We start from the raw sequence: 12,798 nt of genomic DNA, 5'->3' as shown, positions 1-12,798 counted from the left end.
ATATATATATATATTGAGCCATGTAGAGACAATATGTTGCTGGCAAATATATTTAAAAATATAAAATTGTGATAGATGATTAAAAATTTTAAAATAAATATTAAATTTTATATTAAATTTATTGAGATTTCTGGTCATAAAATTTCAATTTCTTGAAACTTAGTTAATAAAGTTTTTTGGCTAAATAAAACTATCATAGTAATTAATAATTAATGAAGGTGTATCAACTTGTTTTAGAATTATGTAGTGACTTGAAACAACTATGTATTTTATTTTATTATATAGTATATGATGTTGATTAAATCTTAAGCAGGAAAATGATAATAACATGGGAGCTAACTTTCGGTTTCCAAATATATTATTGTGACAAAAAGATGGTCTTGATGTTGAAAATCATTTACCTTCTACAATGTCAAATATAAAAGTCTCTCAAGTTACATTATTGTGTCATTTGTCTTGAATAGTGGTAGGTTTTGGTTAACTTAACTGGTAAAGTTTCTTGTTGTTGAATAAATGATTTGGGGTTAGTTGCCCGTATGAGATTTGATTAACTGTTCCCTACGTCAATAAAATTTTAAAAAAAAATGGAAAAAAAAAGTATTGAATAATTAAAAATGAATAAGTACTCAACAACAAACAAAAACCAAAAACACATTAAGCTTGAGGTAATAATCTTCAATCGCGTATAAGGCCCAGTTCTGGGGCAGTAAATATACCCCAAAAGGGCCCAAATCTTAAGAGTAATGATAACTGGTGTAGCGTTAAAGAGTTTAGAGGAAGGAAATGTCACCGACTTTCAAAAAAACATTTAAAAAATAAAAAAACGCGGGTTTTTGGGTTCTTTGTACGCTACTTTCAGAAAACAAAATAAAACCCTCAAAACAATGGCTTTCACCCTCACTCAGACTCTCTTCCTCCATTGAAAAACCCTAATTGCAAAGGCAAATCCGTTCCTACTCCATGAGGTTTATAGATAACAAGGTCAGTTTCTCTTTCGCTCTCTCTCTCTCTGATTGGTCCATTAGAGATCTTTCTTTTCTTCTTCTAATTATTGAGGAAATTTTGTATTCAATTAGGGGTGTTATAATTGTCCCCAAAGATTTGATGGAATCACCATAGATCCCAAGCCCGATTGGAAGTTCGATGATATTTTATCAGAACTTAATTCACTGCAAATTAAGCTCCATCTCTCTGCACCTAAATTTGCCAAAACAGGACCTAGGTATCACATTTTTTTCATAAATATATACATGCATGTTGTTATTGTTTTTCTAGTATGAACATTTTTCATCTTGAACTCTGTTTAGAGATTTCTCCAATACAAGCTGTAAGCCTTTTACAATGCGCGTCTCTGTGGATGAGAATGACGACGACACTGAAAGCGAGGTTAAGGAGTTTGGAAGTTTGAGGTGCTAACTTCTTCTTCTTCTTCTTCTTCTTGTTTTTCTTTTAACAGGGGAAACTTTGTTTGACGATATAAATGGGTGTTTGGTTTGGAATTTTATTTTTAATGATGGTATTCATTCATTTTTTACCTTCCAATAACGGTGATGGCGAGTCGACTTTTGAAAACCAATGCTCCTACTTGATGGACGAAGAGGGAATAGTAGGAACTGCTTTGCATGAGCTAAGCCATGAAAATCACCTTCAAGTTAAGGTATGTAGCTATCAATGTTGATTTTGATTGCGCAGTGATTGTTGTATTTTCCACTTACTATAGATTGACTAAAGATTCAAAACCCTTTTTTTCCCCTAAATAATAAAAAAGAGATGAAATTCAGTGGATTTAAAATTTAGAAGGAATCATTTTCTATTTCAAGAATGTCTATTATATGTTTTAATTTTATGCATTTTCTGCGAAAAAGTTTAATTTTCATTAAGTTGTTATGACTTTTTGAGGCAATTATAAATCCTAGGGGTCGATTCTGATTGGTCTATAAAAATCAATTTTAATGCTATTTCTTTTGGATTTTTCTAGACAATCTATCATGTCAAATAAAGTAAATTGAGAGCTATACATTACATTACACTATTGTTTCAGAATCATGACATGAAAATTATGATAATTTCTTCTCTACATCCATATCCATAAATTTATTTTTATAATCAACTTCTGTTGCTGCTACTTCTATAGTCTATTCGCACTTAGTTATGGAGCTTTCCTTTTCTTTTTGCTATACAATTCTTTGTTAAGCCTGGATTAGTAGAAAAATGAGTGAGTTTATAATATTAAACGTGGATGCAAAGAAATAAATGAATTTATCTTTTGTTCTTTACTCATATTTGACCTTTTTGAGGTGTCATAGATAGCAAAGAAACCCATGATTTGATTTATGTCTGTTTGTAAATGTTTCATTAATATTTTTCCCTTTTGCTTGGTGCATAAACATAGTATTTTGATTGATGAGCAGGAGGAGATCAGGAACAAAATTTCAGCTTTAGAGACAGATTTACGTGAAAAGTATACTTCTGCCCTTACTCAAGTTGAGAGATACAGAGAAGCAAGATGTGAAATGGATAGGAGATTTGATACTCAATACCAACGCAAAATGTAAGACAATTTACTATGTCATGATGACATTCTTTATTTTGATGAAATGGTGGAATTTTTGGAATGTCGTCCTAGTTTCTGTAGTTGTGTCTTTCTGCTACCTTTGCCTGTGATATCTAAATTCTTACCATATCTTTGTAATAAACCTATCAAGTGAATGCAAACGTGACACAATCCATTTAGTTGATGATTTGTCAATTCCTTTATATGGATTTCGTTCTCATAGATTCAATTCTGTTTGTTTCTATAAAAGATAGTAGAGAATAACAAATGACAGAGGGAGGGATGGAGAGCTGTAATTAATGGGCAGGTAACTTAATATTGTTATCCAAGTTGAGTGAACGAAAAAAGGTAGAGGAAGACCAAAGATCACATTAGTAGAAGTAATAATAGAGAGTATGACTTTAGATAGAGTAGATTGGAGACTAAGAATACATATGGTTGGCCCTAATTAATATGTTGAGGATCCATAACTGGCCCCAAAATTTTGGGACTAAGAGTTTGTTTGTTGGTGTCGTAGGCAACTGAAATTGTTTATTGGTAGGTTTTATTAGAGATCTTTTGATGCTTGGCAATGTTCTCATTTGCAAAAGATGTGGATATAAGAAATATATTTGAAAAAGTAACTTCATGTTTTATCTAAAGGGGAATAAATCTGGAGTTTCATTTAGGTATTTTGATATATAAATTGAAGCCCTTTTTCTTGTCATTGTCAAAAGATAGTGTTTAAGCATCTATTGCTGCTTGCTGGAGCATGATACAATTTGATTTAATATTGATAAATCTTGAAATCTGAATTTTTTCCCCATTCCCTAGTTGGCTTAATGGATGCTTGTTTTCCGCTGCTCTTTTTTTTTTTTTTTTTTTTTCCGGTTCCATAAGGGTCAAATCAATTAAAAGAATCCCAGAAATTTCTTTTGATATTTTCTTACAGTCATTGCAGTGCAGAAGCACTTGATAATCACTTGACTACTGTTCAGCAGGACCATGAACTGAGGTCACAAATAGAAGAAAGGAAAATTAGAAGTGATGTAGCTTATGAAGAGGCCAAAAGAAAGGAAAAGGCTTTCCATGAAGAAAAACTACGCCAAGAAAAAGCTAAAGCAGAATCTGAGGTTTGTTGGCTTGACCTTTCAGTTTGATGTTTTTCTGCTAAACTTTTTTATATTAGTTCTTTCAAGCCTCCTCTATTCATGTTATTCCTATAGATATCCTTTGAAATGCATGCCGAGTTATCTTGAAAGCTCTTGGATTATGAGCAATCTGGAACTCCTTTGGCGCTTGCCATGCCTTGTGCTTTTTGGGGCTTCATTTTTGCACTTTATGCGAACGCTTTCCATTAAACTACACAAGACTTTGTTATTCCATTTCTTTGTCAGATGCATTTTGTTTACCACTATTTCTAATTGGTTTTCTGGCCATTTGGTGCCCTTCCTGGTCAGTCTCCTATTGTGACAAAGTACTTCTGGTATAGCTATTGGAATTTCAGGGCTGATACCATCATCCTTCTAAGTAATAAAAATATTTTGGAATGTAGGCCAGACTTGGAGTTGAGGAAGCAAAAAGAGCTGCTTTGGAAGCTGAGAGAAGAGCCGCGAAAGAAGTTGCAGAAAGGCTAGCTAGTGAAACCTCAACAAGAGTTGTTGCTAGGGTGGCACAAGAATATGCTGGACTTCAAATGAATGCCAATGCAGGAACTTCAAGTAAATTTTTTGAATAATTGATGGATTTTATTATAGCATGCTTTGTGTGTGTTGTTTAGTGACTTGTCTCATTTAATATTTTTTCCTTGTCAATTGGCAACGTGATGGTAGGTAAAGTACTTTGGGCTGCAGAAAGTGCTCTAAATTTTGAACAGGCAAGACTACATAAATTTAAAGAGGTAGATGAAAGAAACCAGGCTTTGAGGTTGACTTACAATAAGGTATTGCTGACACTACAGGGATTAAGTTTTGAAAAATTGGAATTAGTATATATATTTTCCTAAATTTTAGTTGGGCCTTATTTGAAAAGGCTAATGTTATTATTTATTACTCACCTAGGTACCATTATTGTAGATTAGAATTCTCATTTTGTGTCTATTATTTTATTGACTTGCTTCCTTTATATTGGTAGGTGATGTGGTCTTATATTTTGTTAGGATTTGAGCAGTTATGAAAAGGTCGATAAATCAAATACGTAGGTCAACGAAAGTTGTTAGGTGAGATGGATTTGATTTTTTCTGCATTCTAGCGAAATGTTTCATTATCAAAGAATTTTTTTTGGTTCGTCTTTATTATCTATATTACTTTATCTAAATTTTGTTATCATGATGAGTATACTAATGGCATCAATGTTTTCCCTTCACCCCAGCGAATTGCAGCATGTCACTGATACGAAGGACTTAGTTTTTGCTATCCTTGTTTTAAGAAAAATGTTTTTGCTTGCCTTTACAGCTGGTCAGACCAGTAAATTAATGCCAGCAATTTTGCCCTGGACTGCCTTTAGGGTTTTTAAAAATAAAAATTTACTGTATTATTCAAGGCTTTGAACTAAAAAAGTGATTGTTACTGATCAAGATGGCTGATTTATGATCTGTCATTCATTCGTGAATGTTGTAGACTTGTAGTTGCTGCTTCAGCCTCTTTAGATAGAGGAGGGTTTTCCTTATTCTTGAGATGATTTTTGTGTAGTTGTATTATTTCTGTTTGAGCCTGAATGAACTAAGACACTTTATTGTTTTGGCATGGTATCTTATAAGGCCCTGTGATTGGCTTTGGGAATCCAATCCTTTAGCTTCAGCTTGAGGAGCTGTACACAAGAATCATTCCCTTCTAATGCTAAGAAAGCCTCATTGTTAAATAACTCAAATTCTTGTTTTATTCATGGCATTGATTTTAGTTATAATTCTTCACCACAAAAGTAACTAATACTTCTGGATCTTGTTTGTATTGATTTACCAATTGCAGTGAAAAGGCATGCGAAATTGTTAAGATTTTCCATGATCCTCATTGCCCTCAATCTGTCAGCATGGCAGCATTTGCACAGAAGGTAATTTCATAAATCTGGCCAAAGACATGCTCTTGTGTTCTACCTAGATTCATTCTTTGGTTGGATTGTTCAGAGAATGGCAGAAGTAGACAGAAAATTTTGGAACATGCATGTTAACATGCTTAAAGTTGGAAAATGTGGAATTTTATTTGGTATCTGGAAAGAGTTCAAAAGATATTTTTTTTGATAATTAAGTTTAAAAAGAACATTTAGAGTTAGATCTTTATACACATCAAAACAAAAGAGAATGTAGAATTTGGAAATTAGGGTTAGCCAAGTCTAGAAGTTCTGTACTAACTACTATGAGTCCAAGTATGGAGTTAAATAAAAATTGTCTGATGATAGGATTTAAATATTTGTTTCCTCTTATTTTAATACAGCATTGGAGTCACTGTTGAGAGGCTCTGCAGCTCATAAATTTTTAGTAAACAGTAAACTAAAAGAGATGATATTAATATATTTCCCAATTTTGATGGTATAGGTTCTCTCCTATTGTATCAGCCCTGATAATGATGCTTTTGCTTGTGCGTATGTCATTGTTCTTGTTACCTCACAGGTAAAACATGTTTAATTCATTGTGTTTAGGGCTGGATGTTCGTTAATGAGATCATTGGTTGGTGACGGTTGGATGCTCCTGTGTTTTACCTTCGTCTACACATTAGGATGCTACTCAGTGGTTGTAAAAATTAAATAATTTGTTTCAAAACTTCAAGATATTGTAACATTGAGGACTGCTAGTTTCTAGGTTATTGTTTATGCCTGAATTTTCTTTTAAAAAAATGTTTGAAGTTTGATTTTGAATGGTGTAATTGGTTGTAGTTAGGGTTTGATTTTAATATGTTTTAGGGATATCTCAAGGATACAAATTCTAGAAGCCTTCATGGAAGGCTTTCTTTTTGTATAAAGTTGAAAAAAAAGGGTTTGAATTTCATGAATTTGGTTCAAATGACTGAGGAGGATAGCCTTCAGGATGTAGCTCACTGTTCATATATTGTTTCTTGAAATAGACAGACAGACATGCATTTTTCACAAACCCTCACACCAATCACAGCAATCCTAATCACAAGGAAGGTGCATATCATTTCTTCGTATGTATGTGTGTGCTTGTGCTGCATGCATGTGTTTATAGAAAGCAATCAGATGCTCCTTTCCTTGGAGTTAGTATTATGTAAGAATAAAGTTTTGTTATACCAAAGTAACTGTTGTTTTCTGAATTTACTGAAGGATATTGAATTTTCTCTGCAAATTGCTTAATAGATCGGTTTGCTGAACCAACCTAATTTCTGAGTCATTAGTCTGAAAGTCTTATCGTGTCATTAGTTATGTTGGAAGAGGATTTAAACCCAGCTGCAGCTCTTGTATGTAATTACATTTATTTGCTTATATTTTTATGATATGTGAATCAGGTTCCACATACAATGGATCTCCTTCTTGCTGAACTCCACAGAGCCTGCATTTACACTGTTCCAAAGCATATAACCTACTCAGAGGTGATGTTTATCAACTCAGAGAAGCTATTTATTGATGTTTTTAGTGTCATGATATGGTTATTTTGAATTTGACACTTCGACTTTGACTGTGTTTTGGGGAATTTGTCATGTCATGTGTCATGTTAGTATTGCATCTAGAGCATGAAGCCATGGGTTCAAGACCTAATAGTGCATGTGTAAATTACTAATAAAAAAAATTGCATTTAAAGGAAAAATAAAAAATGGGCATCCTTATTTATACTTATTTTGCATACTTGGTTGACCTATGAATGGTTGGAATGGAGTATATTACTAATAAATCAGAATCTGCTCGATATTAAGTTTATTTTTTTGGAGTTTTGTTCTTCCTAATCCTTAAAAATTGCATAATCGTTTGGTTATCTTGATTGAAGAGAATTGCTGAGTTCAATAATAAATGTGACTTTTATATATGGTTTATTTACTTAGAAGTCTCATCTTAAGTAAAGGTTCCTGCTTTAAAGTAGACAAGAAAAGTCCTGAGTGACCCCTGACTGGATGTAGTGGAGAACCAAATTGTGATCTTCTTACCAGTGCTAAGCCTTGATGGTGACTTTCAAATGTTGAATAGTTATGTGAACATGAGAATAAATTTATCTACATTCCATTCTTTTGCTTATTTTTTTTATTTATTGGAGTGGCAGATTGTATATTTTGAGTTGAATGGTAATTATTTTTACACACATGTAGCTATTTTCCTAAATCCAACATTTTGAAAATAGTCCAAGTTGGGAGAGTTTGAAATTTGCCAAATTTCTCTTAATTTTCTGAATTATCCTTTCTATCTATGACCAATCCAATAAATTATCTAAGTCAAAAGTTTAAATTCCTTGGCCTATTTTTTGTTATTGCTGTTTTGTTTCTGATTTTGCTGCTAATGCATGGATATTTAATTACAATGATATTTTCTTACTGCAGTTGGCATTTGAATGCAAGGGGGCTTATTATAAGGTTCTTGGATACAAAGAAAGTGACGGAAAGCTTGAGAGCACCAAGGACTATCTGAGACGGTTAGAGTCCTACATGAAATTGTATGGGGCTCTAGTTCAGGTTTGCAACTATGATCTTATGCTTTTGACTTTTGAGGTGTTGAAATGCTTTATTTTTAGCAATGGGCAATTTACAAAACCCCAGCTCTCTTGACATAGTGCTATTGTCACACCTTTCCTTTATCCCTTACTCCCTTCGTCTCTGAAAGCTTACCAAGAATGATTGTTTTGGCAGACAGAAGTACAGGGTTTCCAGAACACACATGGCCTGAAAGAAGGTTGGGCATGGATTGCAAGGTTCTTAAATACTCTGCCTGTCAATAGAGATACAGCGGTTGCACTGAGTGCCTTCCTGAAAGTAAGTTGATACAGAAACATGATGCTATTAGCAAAACAATATTTGAAAGCCCTTAGAGTAAAAAAACAAATTGATTTACAGATGGCAGGGTTTGCTCTCTTCAAAAAATATAAAACTCAGTTCATCAAAGTACTGAGCTACATCTGGAACAACTTTCTACAAGAATTGAAAGCATGTGAAGATCCAGCTCGTGAAGATCTAAAGTTAAGTGCAACAATCAGGGATATTCAAAACTACATGGAGGATAAGTTGTTTCTTAAGGAGCCGGAGGGAAGGGCCCTGATGGGTGGTGTATTGCTATCAGATGTTTTTCTGGTATAACCAGATTACCAAGAATTTGTTACTTGCTTTTAGATAAGATAGAATTTCAATATATGACGTCTATTCTATGATGATTGCTTTTATCACAGTGTAAGACACCCGTTGGTTTTTGGAGTAGGCAAGGTTTGAATCCCAAATATTTTATTTGATAAAAAGAGACTTTATCATTTTAAGAATTTATTACTTAGTACTTCATCTGTCATATATATATTTTTGTAGGATTAACTGAGTTTTGAATTATATAACTTTTTAAAAAATGGTAAAGATCTTTGGGAGTGATGGATGTTTAAATTTTAAAATCTTAATATGTAGGCAAGAAGTAATGGGTGGAGATTTGGGATGTTCCATATGGCAACGACCAAGGGGGTGTTTGGTACATGTGTTTGAAAACATGTGTTTTGTTGTTTGAAAACATGTGTGGAAATATGTGTAGGTGAAAAAGTGTGTAAAAATGCGTGTAATGTTGTTTAAAAAGTAAAAACATGTATTTAAACTGTCTACCAAACAGCCCCTTGAATGTCCGTGAATTTTAGATAATTCATTCCCCGAGCAACAAAGACTATGGATAGATTAGCTGATTGTTTTGTGTTAGGCTCTGCCCCTGCTGTTCTCTCTAATGTAATCCTCTTGGAGCAAGCCTTTGTCTTAGGCTCTCCTGTGTAGCCCTCTGGGTTTTTTTCTTGGCAATAAAATCTTTAAGCCAATTTTGAAAAATAATAATAGTAATAATAATGAAAATGTGACCATGAACGCTTTGCCTGGTACCATTTTTTTACTTTTCATTAATGGACAATTTCAGTTCATTTTTTATGTGTGTAAAAGAGTGTGTACAATAGACACTACTCCTTGATCAATATATTTAATTCTTCTTTTGTCTATTGTCTATTGACCAAATTTGGCCATGTCCAATGAAAGTAGGACTGTTGAGACTGGATCTCCAAATAATCGATGCTAAAGAAAAATTAAAAGTTTATTTGGCAACAAGTTGATTAGCAGCCAAGTTAAATTTTTCAACAATTAGGGAGGGTAATATGAACTATGGATGTCTCCGTTGAAGATACTAGGTCTCAATGAGTTGAGCTATATTTATTGAATAGGAGGACCATTGAACATTGATGATGTAAATAATTTCTCATATACTTAAAATAACTATCAAAGACAGTAATTTTTTCTTTAAATTAAAAATTTTGGCCATTAATAATATTTTCAGCACTAATATTCTTTTTTCCCCTAAAAGGCATTGACTACTAAGAATTATGATTTTTTTTTATAAGAAGATGGTAGCCTTTATTAAGACGAAAATAACAATAGTATTTCATGAATCACAGCAGATTCAACAGAATTATGATTATGGTTGTTTCTATAAGTGTTGAGATTGATTTATTACGTTATAAGATTTTTTACTATAATTTTTTTTAATGAATTTTCATTAAAATTTAAGTTTAATCAGTATATCAAACATACAAGGTAGGGGCATAAAAAAAAAACACAGGGAAATATGATAAATTTTTCATTCAGGTTGGTTTTATGTCTTTAATGAAAAATTTAGCAAATAGTTAGATTATATATTTGTTATTGCTCATGAAATTTTTTAGAGTTCTAACTATCTTAAAATATATGGATATGCCTATATCTTAAAAAGTACTATGCATGTAAGAAAATTATTTATGGATAAGAATTTTTAGTATTGTCTGTTCATGTATATTTTAGTATGAAACTTTGTTGTTTTATATTTTGCAAATAAATATACCAAGCAAGGAGCACGACCTTGCACACTCTTTGCACCCTTAACTAAGAGTAATTCTTAGATATTCTTGGACAGGGACGAATTCAGGATTTCAAGCTAAAGGGCTGGAGTATAAGAAAAAAAAATTGAAATAGACATCCATATAGTATTAACAAATTATTAACCAAGACAAATACACAAAATTAGGGGTGTGTATGGGTCGGGTTGAGTCAGGTTAAGGGGATTTTTTGACCCAATTTACCATGGTGAGTTTAAAAAAATTCAACCCAATCCAACCCATCACAAAGGTTCAATCCAACCCAACCCATGTGGATCAGGTTGGGTTGGGTTGAACCCATGGGTTGGGCAGTTTTTTTTTTTTTATTACTATCGTTATTAAATTAAGCAAAAAAAATAAAAATAAAAATATCACACTTGCCACTTGAATTGGTAAACAAAATATACATGAATTAGTATTCCAACTCAGTTATAAACAAAATACATCCAACTGTGTTTATAAACAAAATATACATGAACTAGTATCCTAACTTAGTTATAAACAAATAAAAGTGGAGTGGGAGAGTGGGAGTGGGAGGCAATAAAGAGAGAAAAAAAATTGTTAGGGTTTGTGACGTAATTGAGTTTTACATAGGAAGAGACGAATAGGAGAAAAATATATAATATATTTCTAAATATATATTAAATATATAATTTAAATTTTAAATATATATGTGGGTCAGGTCGGGTTAGGTGAGTTTGTTATTATTATGACTCAAAATCCAACCTGATCCACTATTAAAAATATATTTATAACCCAATCTAACCCATCAATCCCTAAAAACTAGGAATGGCAACGGGTCGGGTTTGGGCCGGGTTTTTCTATACCCGGGCCCGACCCGCGGGGCGAGACCCGTAACCCGGACCCGGTCCGTTTAGGATACCGGGTTTTTTTCCTGGGGCCCGGACCCGCCCCAGCCGGGCTCCACGGGCCCCGCGGGCTCCGTTTAGGGATTGGGCCCAATTCGTGGCCCAATAAAAAAAAAGCCCAAATTTAAGATTGCCTACATCAAGCCTGCATTTTTGGGCCCAATCCAAAAAAAAAAAATTTGAGCCCAGGAGACAGTGGCACCGAAAACACAAAGATAACTTCAAATTCTACCTCTCAAAAAAAAAAAAAAAACTTCAAATTCTATCCAGTAGACAAAATGTCCGCAATCAATCATTCCATTAATTTCAATTGTACACTTTCCACATTGGTAATTACAAAACAGAAAACTCAGAAATGTTTTAAAATCAGGAAAAAAAATAAAAAAAATTAAAGAGAAGACAAACTACAACACAAACTACATATTTGACCATTTAAATATGCTTAAAGTCATGCTTCAAATTTTGCAAATCTTAATTTTTGCCTACATTAAGCCTGCACATTCACACCTCTGAAACCGAAAGTCCAAGATCCTCAGTGATTGCGGTTGGAGTAGGTGATGAAACCGAAAGTCCAAGATCACTCCCGTCGTGATCGGCGATCTTGAAGCAGGCGACGACGTTCCAGAGACGCTGACGGTACCAGAGACACGAACGGCTGCCGTAACCAGGAGTAGAGGGAGGGTAGCCGGAGCCGGAGGCTTGTGAGGGTCGGACTGAGGGACTGACGGACGGAGGGTACCAGAGGCGCTGAGGGACGAAGTGTGGGAGTGAGGGTTGTGAGGGTCGGACTGAGGGACGGCAGCGTGAGGGAGGGTCGGACTGAGGTGTGGGAGTGAGGGTGATGGAGTGTCGGAGCTAAAGCCTGAAATGAGAGAGAGGGACTGTCATACTGAGTAGGGAGGCTGCTGAAGAGTGAAAGAGTGAAGAAAATTAGGGTTAGAGTAAGGTATATATATATAGAGGGGGTAGTTTTGTAATTTCAGGTGCCGGGTTTTTACACGGGTCGGGTTTCGGGCCGGGTCTCGGATTTTTTAAATAAAACCCGGACCCGACCCGGACCCGTTTCGGATTTTTTTTGGAAAACCCATACCCGACCCTATTCCTAATCGGACCGGGTAAAATCCGGCCCATTAGGGTCGGACCGGGCCGGGTACCCGCGGATCGGGCAAAAATTGTCATCCCTACTAAAAACCAACCCAATTCAGCGGGTTAGGTCGAGTCGGGTCGGTTTTAGTGGGTTGGCTGCACACCCCTACACAAAATTATTATTTTTGAATACATTAGATGAACTATCTACGAACAATGTCAAAAAAAAAAAAAAAAAAAAACACACACACACACACACAAAATAATATTGTTTCTTTAGAACATTTGCATCAAATAATGCA

At 34.2% G+C, this 12,798-nt stretch overlaps 1 pseudogene; it reads left to right on the top strand.

Annotated features, from left to right (window-relative positions):
* The first annotated feature begins 295 nt into the window (after positions 1 to 295).
* Positions 296 to 8,790, top strand: LOC115981126 (annotated as a pseudogene).
* The last annotated feature ends 4,008 nt before the right edge of the window (positions 8,791 to 12,798 follow it).

This window comes from Quercus lobata, chromosome 3 (assembly GCF_001633185.2).
Source record: "Quercus lobata isolate SW786 chromosome 3, ValleyOak3.0 Primary Assembly, whole genome shotgun sequence".
NCBI classification, from domain to species: domain Eukaryota; kingdom Viridiplantae; phylum Streptophyta; class Magnoliopsida; order Fagales; family Fagaceae; genus Quercus; species Quercus lobata.
This window is presented reverse-complemented; position numbering and strand designations above follow the sequence as displayed.